Genomic DNA, 12,322 nt, shown 5'->3' with positions numbered 1-12,322 from the left:
TGCAAATAGCTTCTTCTGCACTGACAGGAAAAAGTGTTGTTTTCTTCAAGAGGAAAATAACCATCCATCTTCAACCTTCCATGCTATTCGAAAATAAGGTAATCATGACATCAACAAAAAGCAACATAAAATCCATATAGTGTGATGTATTTAATGCAAAAACATTCACACAAAAGTGGAAAATTATTCCACATACAGACGACATTTTGAAATTCAGATTGAGAACAACACACCAGAATGAAGAAATTCTCTCTCTAATACGGCAGGAAAATGCGCGATATTTTCCCCACAGGTAGAGGCAAACAGTATAAGAGGAAATGCCATTGACAGGGAAAATTGCCTCTTTTTCCCACATCACACAGAGATACCAAAAAGGAAAGGAAGAAGAGAGAAAGCCTACCACCAAGACCAACAATGAGATTTTGCCCCGCGGAAAAAGGGGAATAAAAACTAGAAAATTATGCCATCAGCCACAGGGTGAACAAGAAAGAGGCGATAGCGAGTCTTGTACCAACAAAGTGGAAAAATATTGAGGAAATTTTTATGTAAATTTCTCTCACCCAAATGTTTATCTGTGCCAATGGCAAAAAAAGCACACATCATTTCTCTCACTGTGACTCCTTTTTTCACATTCTTTCTGGTCCTCTTTCTTTCAAACACACCCAATCACACTTTTCCCCATTTTCCTCCTATCTAAAACACTCTTCGTATGTACATGATACAACACATAAGCATAATAATATGCGCCATGTGATAAGTCTTTCCTTATGACGTATGACGAAACAAGGGTAAAATTGCTCATCAAATTGCGATGAAGTTGAAATTTATAGGCTCAAAACTGACTTCTTATGACACAGTTAAGACAGACATTGATGAACATTTTTCGATCCTGATGTGCATATCCCAGCGAGCACAAAATGCTAAGATCTCAACGTTAGGACCCTTGCATATTACGTATCTATTCAGAAACTCCTTCCAGGATGAAAGAAAAAAAAACCAACTGTTCCTTCTAATTCATTTACTCCACATGTGTGCATCTCTTGATATGGTGAAAGAACAATAAAATATGATTTAAGATAGAATAAAATGCTTCACATTTCATGATTTGTCGCAGTTTTTTTTGCGCACACATGGCTTTTATAGATTATATTTGATGGGAAAACTTCCCTGTTCAGCGCACTTTTCCGTCCACCAACCATTGCACACACCCACACACGAACACACCAATGGTCCATAATTTTCTTGCAAAGTCATTTTGAAGTTTGAAATAACCACCCAACAAATACAATCTAATTGGATAATTAAATAAAATCCCTTGGAGCGTAGCACAAACACACGCACATCAAATGTATCTTAGTGTGTGTGAGAATTTTACGTAATCGCATTGACCCAAAAGGTACAATAATGTACAGAAAAACATATAGATACACTGTAGATGGTGGAAAACTTTCCTTTTCCCCGTACAGATGCTCGTGTAACATCACACACAACAGTATATAAATTTATACACACGCATTCGCCATTTCTCTCCACCTCTTCTGGGCATATGAGAATGAGCGTCCCTTTTGCCCATTGAATCATTCTCAGTTCCAACTGAGAAAAGCTCTCCACCACCTCTCAACTCTGACAGAGGTTTAAGACACACACACATACAAAAAAAGGGAAAATTCTATTATGATGACATAGCATTACACTTAAACGGAAGGCACTTGAAGGCAAGAAGGAAAAAAAAGAAACAATACACTTGATGATTCACTTTTCCTATCGTCTAACCACAACCCCATAACATCTCTATATCTCACTGTAGAGTTTACATTTGCATTGTGTAAGCTTCGGTTGCTCTTCACAATTCACAACTCTTCAAAAAAAAAAGAAGGCTTAAAATGTACAAAACATACAACAAACAGATTCAAGAGTGTCTCTCACGAGACACTCTCTTTACAACACTTTCCCCAAATTTAGACACTCTACAGCTTTCAGAGTAAGAAACACACACAATTTCTCCACTCTTGTCTCTCTCCCCAATATCCATAAAAGCTTTGATGAGGTGTCTTTCAACACCCACAAAAAAATTATAGGCAAAAATACACTTTGAAGGAATAATGATTGCACTTATCTTAACTTAAGAGATATCTACTCGATGGGTTCTTGTAAATGATGACAGACTCTTTTGTGCACGGAGAGAGAGAGAGAGAGAGAGAACGTGTGTGACGTCAAAGAAGCACACCTTGTAGAGCAATAATTACAGAGAATTTTTCACTTGTGACTTTAGAAAATCAATAATTTCAAAGAGACTTTAATTCGTCTAGTCGTTAAAAAGTTATTCTACCAGCATAACAAGGTAGAAAATCAATATTCAACTACACCACTGAAAGTGCACTATTGATATACACACGATACTGTATCAGTCAAGACACCAACCATTAGTGGTGAATTTGTCAAATTTTATCTTTGTGCACACAAAAGACGCACATTTCTCCTAATTTTCATCAAATAAATCAATTATAAACTCACAAAATCCACCAGATAACCCAACATATTTATATTCGCCACACACTCGATTGATTTATTTGCTGTGTTTGTTTTCCAATTGCTAATCAAAAGGAATCAATGAAACAAGATTGTGAAGATGTGTTTGGCTTTTATGAGGTAATTAAATGACCAATTTTACTCCAAAACAAATCAATTGACACAATTTCTGTCTCTATCATTTTAACGTCACATCTCTCTCTCTCTTTCGCTCTTCTCATCAACAAGTCTCCCAATGTCCGAATGAAAATAATCAGATTTATTGGGGAAGGGGAAGTGAAAAACTCACCTTCGCCGAAGATGATCGTGTTTTGATACTCGCAGAATTGCTGTGAGCGTGTGACTTTGTCTCCACCGCTGTGGCACCTTGTGGGGCGGCGGTGGTGTTCGTCACATGATCAGCTGGCAGGGATTCAGGAACAGTTTGCAGTGTTGTTCTCATTGTTGCCGACATCCTGGACACACACACACTTGCGCACTTATCCTTCCGTTAACCCTTCAGAAGTGGCGCTCAATGGAAAAACCACAGCTTCAGTTCAACACACAACAAAGCGTTGTCTGTTCGCAATTCTCAATTGTGTAAATTGAGAAAAAAAATATGGAAAAACTCAGTGGAATCTCACTTAATTACTAATAGCACACTATTTCATCTATACTTAAAACAACTACTTATTCCCAATAAGTACGTATTCCTCATCTACAGAATCCTCCTATTTTGACACTTTCCTGTGTAGGGATTCTTGCCAGTCTCTGTCTTTGCTTTTTTTTTGCAATTAAGCAAATTGGTGGGGATGATTTTCTTTTCTTTTCCTTTTGAGATTTGCCCTCGACACTTATTTCTTCATCACACTTTTCGTCCCTCGTTGGATTGCGATGCCCAAAATTCTATGCCGAATGACTCACACTCAAAAGTGGCGCAATTTTACGGGCCACAAGGACCTGCAAAGAGAAAGAAACATAATGCATTAGAGACATAATTTTTCTATTAACTCACAATGTCAATCAATAGTGAGAAATTTCACGAAGAAATCTCATGTGAAATTTCCCTTCGCATCTCTTCTCTCTCAACAACCGGACAGCGTCTCATTGACATTTCACCAGCAAGAGTGCAAGATACAAGAAAAAAAAAAGAAACCAGAAGAAGTTTATAGAAAACATTCACTCTCACTTCAGCTGGGCAAAAGTACACAAACACACAAAATTCCCCCCATTTACCAGATGAAGCAGAAGAATCCCAAGTCAGCCACTCAATTATTAAGTATTCTAAGTGCACTCTTAGCAAATTTCTAGCAAAATTCTCCACTTTATACAATATCCACGTTCAACACAGCACACAAAACATTTTACACACACGCACACACAGTGCTTGGAAAAATTGGCCAAAATAATTCATAATATACATGAAATTTTACGCTATGAATCGACAATGTCTCTGTCAGCGATTAATTAATGTGAACACACTCACATACAGCAGGAAGAGGGAGAGAAAACAGATAATAGCAATGCAAATTAGAATTCCATCTGTGGAACGGAAAAAAAGAGTCCAGTAAACACATGTTGCCTAACAAGTGCCTCAAATTATATTTTATCATACATATATTGTTGAGGTGAAATAGTGAAACGCTTTCCAGGGTGGAAAACCACGAGATAACCGTGAAAAATCCCTCTTTTCCGAATGTTACATTACTAAAATTTACATAAATTAAACATTTCTCTTAATATTATCGCATGTTTTAATCAAATTAATCAAAAATTGACTTGAAATTTTAATTTTTCTTCAAGAAACACAATCTCTGAAAATCTCACAAAACAAAATTAGACACATTAAACAATACTGAACGACATTTTTATGTATAAATCATAAATTCATTAAATTCTAAATTTAAAAAAAAATTAATCTCGTTATTATGCTAACTCTACAATCTTCTCATTAATCTCTCAAAATAATGACAGAGACGCTTATTAAAGAAATGATAAAATCCTTAATGTACAGAAATACTCAATGTATATAAAATTTTCAACCCAGTGAGGCAGAGTTTAATAGAAATTCTCAGGTGCTTCTCTCCATCTTATCAAAATCTCTATGAATTATATACAATATCCATAATACAACCTTGATAGCTGAGCGTTAGAAGTGCGACAAAAGTGAGGATTTCTTTATGTGAAATAAAATAACATCAATATTAAATTTGTTGCTCTGCATGAAAATTCATAAAAAAAATAAATAAATTTTCTCCATAACGTTCAACCATTGCGGTTTTCTTTTGGTTATCAAGGTGCGAAAATGTGACTCTTTTTCCACATCCCTCATAAATCATCAAATAAACACAACTGAGAGGAGAGTAAATTCACGATATTGGAATTTAATGTTATGCATATATTGAAATGTTATGTCAAATGAAAATTTGTCATATTTTTTTACCCCATCTTGTGAATGATATAATATCAATACAGTCGCGAATGTGTACATTTTCTCGTCATTTCACTTTAATCGTCAATATAATGTACGAGATGTTGGCAGTAAAATCAATAATTCTTCAAAATTGAGGGATGTTCGCTCTATTAAGAAAAAAAAACATCTACGAAGAGAAAAGAAAGAATCTGACAAAAACACGAAAACTCGCTCAATGTCGGAGTGTTCACACGGGAAAATGTGTGAAAAATCACATAGAATGGGGTCGAATTGGTATAAATTTTTAGCAACTTCATTAACTTTTTCCAACACTGAGTGTGTTAAATTTTTCCTACCCAAAATACTCAATATATATTCTCAATATTCCCCATAATTTTCTCTACACTCAATATTGAATATCCTCTATTTTCGACTCACTCTTTCTCCCCATAACATTCTCTCTCTCTCTCTTTCTCTCTCTCTCACATCATACGCAAGTGTTTTGTATGTTTGTGTATCACATTCATTTCACTTAAACACATTGACGTGTAAAAATCCGAAAAAGAAGCAACACAGACGAGGAAGACGAGAAAAAAAACTGCTGATGATGACTCATACTCAGCGGTGGAACCTGAATAAATTCCTCTTTCTCAACCGTCTGAATTGTGGTCAAAGAGAATTTATGAAAAATATTGTACTCATTTTTCACATCAAACCAGCATCACAAATTAATTAAGTGTCGATAAAAATGAACAAATTCGCTTATCACAGACTTTAAGTCAATCCAACGAGCGCTAAAAATGGTCCGGAAGAGAAAATACGACAAAAATGAAAAAAAAACGAATAAATCTAATGAAGAAAAGATTGAGTCATTAATTCAACAAATTCAATAATGAAAATTAAATTGTCGCCTAATTGTCTGCCAAAGACACACTTTGCCATCGTCTTTTCACAGAGGATTCTGTGTTTTGCCACGACTTTGCCAACATTTAATCCTTTCCTCCACCAGCCATAATTGGGTGTTGTTTGTGACAACACAGACCATTTCTGGAACATCAAGTTGGGTAAAAACATTATATACAAACTTCAAGAGGAGAAAATCTCATCAAACGAGACTTAAACTTTGTCTCACACCGAACATTTTAAATCGCTGTAAATATGTCGCAAAAGCCTTTGATAGTTGACAAAGAGTTCTGGAAATTTTCCACACAAGGCAACCTTTTAATATATGATTTATCGATTAATTTTCATCATTCATCCATCTAAGTAAAATCCAGAATTTATGCAAATATTGTGCATTATTTTTAAAACAATCAGGAAAAGTTGCGAAAAAATAACATATAGGTTGGGCGGAGCAAAACAATGGGCGGAGCATTTTTAGTATCTGACATTTCACATCTATCAACCCCTCGAGAGTTTTATGACCCTTCTTTGTGTGGACACGTTACCATACATTCTTTATGTCAAGCCTATGATCTTCCCTTTGACGCCGCACACCTGTTTAATTACACATGACTTTGTCTTCTCTCGTTGTGAACCTTTTGCGCTATTAATCGGCTTAAATAGGGCACTTACAGGAGGCCTTTTTCTGCTTCCATTTCACAGCAAATTGCCAGCAATCCAGGTTTTTGCCCATTTTGACAGAAAATTAAGGAAAAAAGTCTCGTGCTCTAAATATGTTCACATTCTGTGCTTTTTTTTCGCCTCTCAATGAGGAAATATGATACAGAAATAGAGAATGAAAATGTGTATAAATGTGAAAAATTGTGTGATGCTGATTTTATTGTGACCAAAGTGAAAATGTGCTGTTGAGAAAGAATACCAAAAGAGTGTTGCAGTGTTTTTTATATATATAGAAGGGAGCATTAATGAGAGAGTGAGAGAGAGAGTCTAGGCTGTGTTTATTAAGCATAACAACATTAAAATATAAGAGAGAAAATGAGCTGAAATTATGTCACAGAAAAATTGCACAATGTCGAGAGGGGAAGAGAAAGAAAGAGTGTGGATAGTTAAAAAAAAAAAAAAATATGGGAAAAAGTTGAGTGAAAAGTTGATGATTTCAATGGAAATACAGAATATAAATTACATACAGTAGCAACTCTTTTTCGTCACTCTGTAAAGCAACACTTCAATGAAAATTACCTCCTAAATTCATACATTTGCCCTCTCATTTTTTTTCTTTTTGTGTTATTTTCGCTCGTCTCACGAGTGAAATTACAAACGTTACTTCTGGGTGGTGAGAAGGTGAATACAATGTGCTAAATTAAACAAAAAAAACACACAGTATTTGCAATGTAGAACGGAAGAATTTTCAATTTGAGACAAATTAATTTCCTCTATGGCTCATTGATTGTCCTTCACAGACTCGTCAATATTGCATTACTTTATATCAAATTCTCCCAACACCACTTGATTTCTCTCTCTCTCTTTCTGTCTCTCCATTGGCATTATGATGCAACTCTGCTGCAATTGCAAGACAATATGCTGGGCTTCAATGACTCTCGCTTGTCGGATGGAAAGACTTTTGTGAAGCTGTGCAATGGAGACTCACAATGTGATTAATAATAGCATTGCTGAATTATAAATTTTTCCTCTTCAAGGATTTCTTCCTTCTCCAGTGTCAACATGGCAATAACATTTCATCACATTTCACTTTAAATAAGTTAAGTTTATAAGTATATTTACTCTAAAACCTCTACAGTTTATCCACCGAAAAAAAACCCCATATAAGCGATACCATCAACATTTCACGCTGATGGTCTTTGACACAAATCCTCCAAAGCTCAAATTCCACCTCAACCCGACAGGTTATCAAAATTGACAAATTTATTCCGCCTGAAAGCTCAACAATACCAATGGATTTCCGTGCAATCAATGCCAAAACCACCCATCAATATGCTTCCATCTTCAATTTCTTTTCAACCATTCAACGCACATACACACACAATTATGATTAATTGAAGAGGTGAGCGCAATTTTCCACAAAACCTCTTGAGTGAAACGGTGTTTTTTTTCTTCGTTAATATTAAATTACATTTGACTCTTTGCCAATAAAACGTCGTTCCTGTGTTTGTGTGTGCGTGTGTGTGTTTGTGTGTCAGACTTTGGGACAAATTTTCACGAAAGTCATCAAGAGCAATGCCAAAAAGATTAAAATAATTGCAAGGAGTTCGACAAGAAGGAGATGAGAAAAAAAACATTGAGAACATTTATAGATCATCCAATGATCATTTTTCTATGTGAACTCAAATTGTTGAGGAAAACATTGAAAAGTCACGCAAAAATTTGCCAATATTGATGTTTTTTTTTCTTCTTCTTCTCTTATTCATTTCAAAACGCACATGACGTCACTGAATGTGAGAATTTTCACACTCTCCTTTCAGTAAACCTACAAAATTAAGGCAGACAGAGAAAGAGAGAGAGAGAGAGAGAGAGAGAGAAGAACAGAAACACGCATTTTCACATCCCAATCTCACGACGAGGAAATGTATTAATAATAAAAGTGTACAAGTAACAACAAGTCGATGATTTTAGGCCACGAATGGAGAAAATCCAGCCTGAGAAACTGGCTCGCGCTTTCGGGTGAAAATGCTCAATAAATCCAATGGCAATGGTGGTTAAAATCACAAGAAATAGCTAATAGCGGCACATTTACGTGTGTGACTCGTTTTTTTTTATATTCTCCTCTCTTTCTCTTCTTCATCTTCCAATCCCACCTTCTTCCAACGTACTTCACTACTTTTCACTTCTTCTTCTTCTCTTTCTTTCTCTTCCAACTCTCAAACATTTTAATAACAGGCCACTGACCACCGGACGTTTTTCTTCCTCTTTTCTCTCTCTTCTCCCTCAGCATTTGGCCTCTCTTCCAATCTCACCATTTCTACTATTAGTTAGATATCTTTGGAGGCCAGTTATTCACTTCACTTCTCAGTTTTTTCTCTCTCTCTCTCCTTCTTCTTCTTCTTCTCTTCAAACACATTTTTCATTACATCTCTTCTCAAATATCCATACGCATTCAATACACCAAACAAAATGACGCAAAAGTGATCAAGAGGAAAATAAAAACACACACACACACAAATGAGTGGATAATGAGAAATTAGAAAAAAGAAAAACAAAGTCAGAGTGTTCAGATTAGCAGAAATTACATGATGATAAAAGTAAATTAATTGATGTTCCAGAAAGAGAGAGAATCGAAGAGTGGAAACTGGAGGAAAAGTTTCATTTCTTGCTCACTCTCGCAACGCCAAAGGAGAAAACTTATCATTAATTATACAGTGTTGTTTCCTAAGGAGATAAAATAGTTTTTTTTTCTTCTTCTCCAGAATTGGAAATTCATTTCTCTTCGCTAAACAGTGTTATTTATTGTGAATTTTCTGAGAAAATTCAGTGAAATTCAACAGAAAAAGTACAAAAAATTTCTGTCAATTTTATATTTCTCAATATTTAGCTTTATAACTCTCATAAATTAAGCTCTTTATCTGCCTGGATTAAAAAAAAAAACAGAGACACAAAACAATTCTCATCGACAATTCCTGATGACTTTGCATACAAAATTGAAACTCAATTATTCATCAATACAAACTCACCATGATAAGGAGTTTAAAAATAACTTCAAGTCTCATTTTAGAAATAAACTCACAAATGTTAAACTTCCACTGGCAGACAAAATATATATCATGAGAATCAACTGATTATTGATTTTCCAACCGTCCTTCTTTTGCACCTCCTTTTTCTCAAGCCACCTCCGAAGAAAAACGCAGCTTATGTACATCAATTTTGTTACATGGAAAATCGTTAAAGTGAAGAGCCAAAAACGAGAACACACAAGTTGAAAATTCTCCGTCTTGCAAGCCGAAAAGCCATAGTATTTTGGGAAGGAAAATATGAAATGTATATGTATATAAATCGAAAGGAGGACACATTCGGGTAAACATTTTATAGGGACTAATATAGAAGAACAGCAAAAGCACGAATATTTCCATCATATTGATGTATAGATAAACAACATAAATCATCAGTCTTATAACTTTTTTTTCGCCACAATAAGTAAGAAAAGGTTGATCAATCTCCAGAGGAGAAATCCTTTCCTTTTCTCCCTCTTTTTCTCTTTCTCGCGCGTCTCTCATTTTTTTCACTCTATATATTTACAAAAATAATTTTATGGCATTCCTTCACTAATAAATGCGAGACAAATGCCTTAGAGCTTGAAAAATTTGTCGTACAGCCAATTTTCTCTCATGGATTTTCCACTGAGTTTACTGACTCGTGAGAGAATCGATAACACACACAATTTTAAAACAACTCATCTAAATGTACAACAGCATGAAAAGCCTCTTTAATTTTCACTGAGAATATTTAATGAATGGAAATTGGTCGATTTTCCAGAGAAAAAAAAACACATTCATGCACCCCAATTGAACATAATGAAACATTTTCTCTCTCCTCCCTTGAGAGAGAGGCCAAAACCAACTGGTTGTAAATAAATTTCAACACATCCCAGCGAGCACAAAATGCTAAAATCTCAACATGATGATTTCATTAGCTAATAGTTTGGCTTTCTTTCGCTAAGAACTTAGCAATTTGGTTGATGCACTGGCGAACGTAGCGGCAACAAGTTAAAGTACTCTGTACTGAGTACAGAGTACTGAAGTTTCCTCAATCGTCCACTATGATCGCTTTATCAGTTCCATTTCAATACTTCGGCTTTTTAGCACTTTTGAGCTAAAATAACTGCTCTTTCTTTTTAGCTTTTCTGGCTCGCTGAGATATTGCAGAAGAGGCAAATTTTGAAGGAAATTGTAATCATCAATGTCCATCTCTCGACAAGTCTCTCGACATTCACCTCATTTTTTGTTTTGTTTTTGTTCTACCATCGGGGAAAACAGCAAAAGCAAATGGAAAACACCCTCCTCATTCACACTGTCAATTAGCCAAATCGAAACACATTTTCCCTCCATCCAATCGCATGAAAGCTCTTTGCACATCACTTGCCACCCCTTTTTGGTGATTGAAATGGAAGTCAGGATGAATTTTTAGATGAAAACTCTCCCTCGTTGCTTTTCCGGGATATAAATAGTCATCACATAGCCAGATCGTTACTCATCATTTAGCAATGATTGGATTCCAACAGAATGGCACAACTAAAGTGTCTCAAATATCATACGTTTTTGCCACATTAATATTATTTTTTTTTACCTCATCTGACTTCCTGATAACCTGTTGTCCAACAGACAGAGAGAGGGAGAGAGAGAGAGTGTGACAAAACAAGCTCAGAATAGAAACTACCCAATAAAACCTGCGGCTTTTCCAGCAAAATCAATACACACACAAACACACACACCTTCCGGGGAAAAGGCTGAAGACTGGGGACCAAATGGACCGGGAAAAATAAACATCTTGGCTTTCACGTGAGCTCCAGAGGCGCTCATTAGAGAGAATTGGGTGGAAAATTGCAGGAAAAGTGATCTGAGGCGCTCTCAGAGCACGAGAGAGGCAGAGAAAAAGGTATAAATAGATGAGATATGGCTTTGGAGGGGGTTGGAAAAACCTCTTGGTGACGTCAAACAGGGAGAAAACGAGCAGAATTGACATTGACAGTTGCGTTCAAATGTAAACCTGCAGCTTTTTCCTCTCTTCCGCTCTCTCTCTCTCTCTCTCACCTCGGAAAATTCTTTTTTCTAGCTGACACAAACCATAGAAATTGTGATAATTTGCTAACTATTCCAACATTATTAATAACAGCCTCACAGTCAAAAGTTTACACAATTCCGATAGTCAAAAATCTTTTGCGGTGTGTCTCTAGATGGACTCTCGGCATTCGTTTGTATTGGGGAGCTGAGATCCAAGGAGTTGGGACTATTTTTGGTACATCGAATGCCACAGAGATTTTGTATTTGCTCGCCTCAATGTGACAATGGCACAGACATTGCAACCGGGAAGATATCTTGCATAAATTTGTTGAAGAGAGCACGAAAGAAATTCACAAATAAACATCATTAAAGGGTATTTTATCCTTCAGAGAAGCGCCAAAAGCAGTTAAACTGTTCAACAAAGAATCACTAGCTTATAATAAAGTGTTTTTCTTTATGGGAATTCACAGCATTTCATAATAAATCAATAATCAATTGCGGAGCCCTTTGGATTTCCCTGCAAAACAATTCACACGTAATTCCGTAAAGTGCGCAGAATAAAACAAAGTCACCCACTTTCGTGTTGGATTGCACATGAATCTCGAGTCTTATAAGCTTGGCTGGCTTACGAATTGCTTGCGAGTGTGAATCTGAGAAGAGAAATGGGAATTTGAGCAGCGAGAGACACATTTTCGTGGAGAAAACTTGGACAAACTCTCCTGGCCAGGCGAGCCAAGGAAGCTCTCATGGGCGGATGGTCTCCCGGGAG

The sequence above is a fragment of the Phlebotomus argentipes genome, unplaced genomic scaffold, assembly GCF_947086385.1.
Source record: "Phlebotomus argentipes unplaced genomic scaffold, Phlebotomus argentipes genome assembly contig_5, whole genome shotgun sequence".
Classification (NCBI taxonomy): Eukaryota; Metazoa; Arthropoda; class Insecta; order Diptera; family Psychodidae; genus Phlebotomus; species Phlebotomus argentipes.
This window is presented reverse-complemented; position numbering follows the sequence as displayed.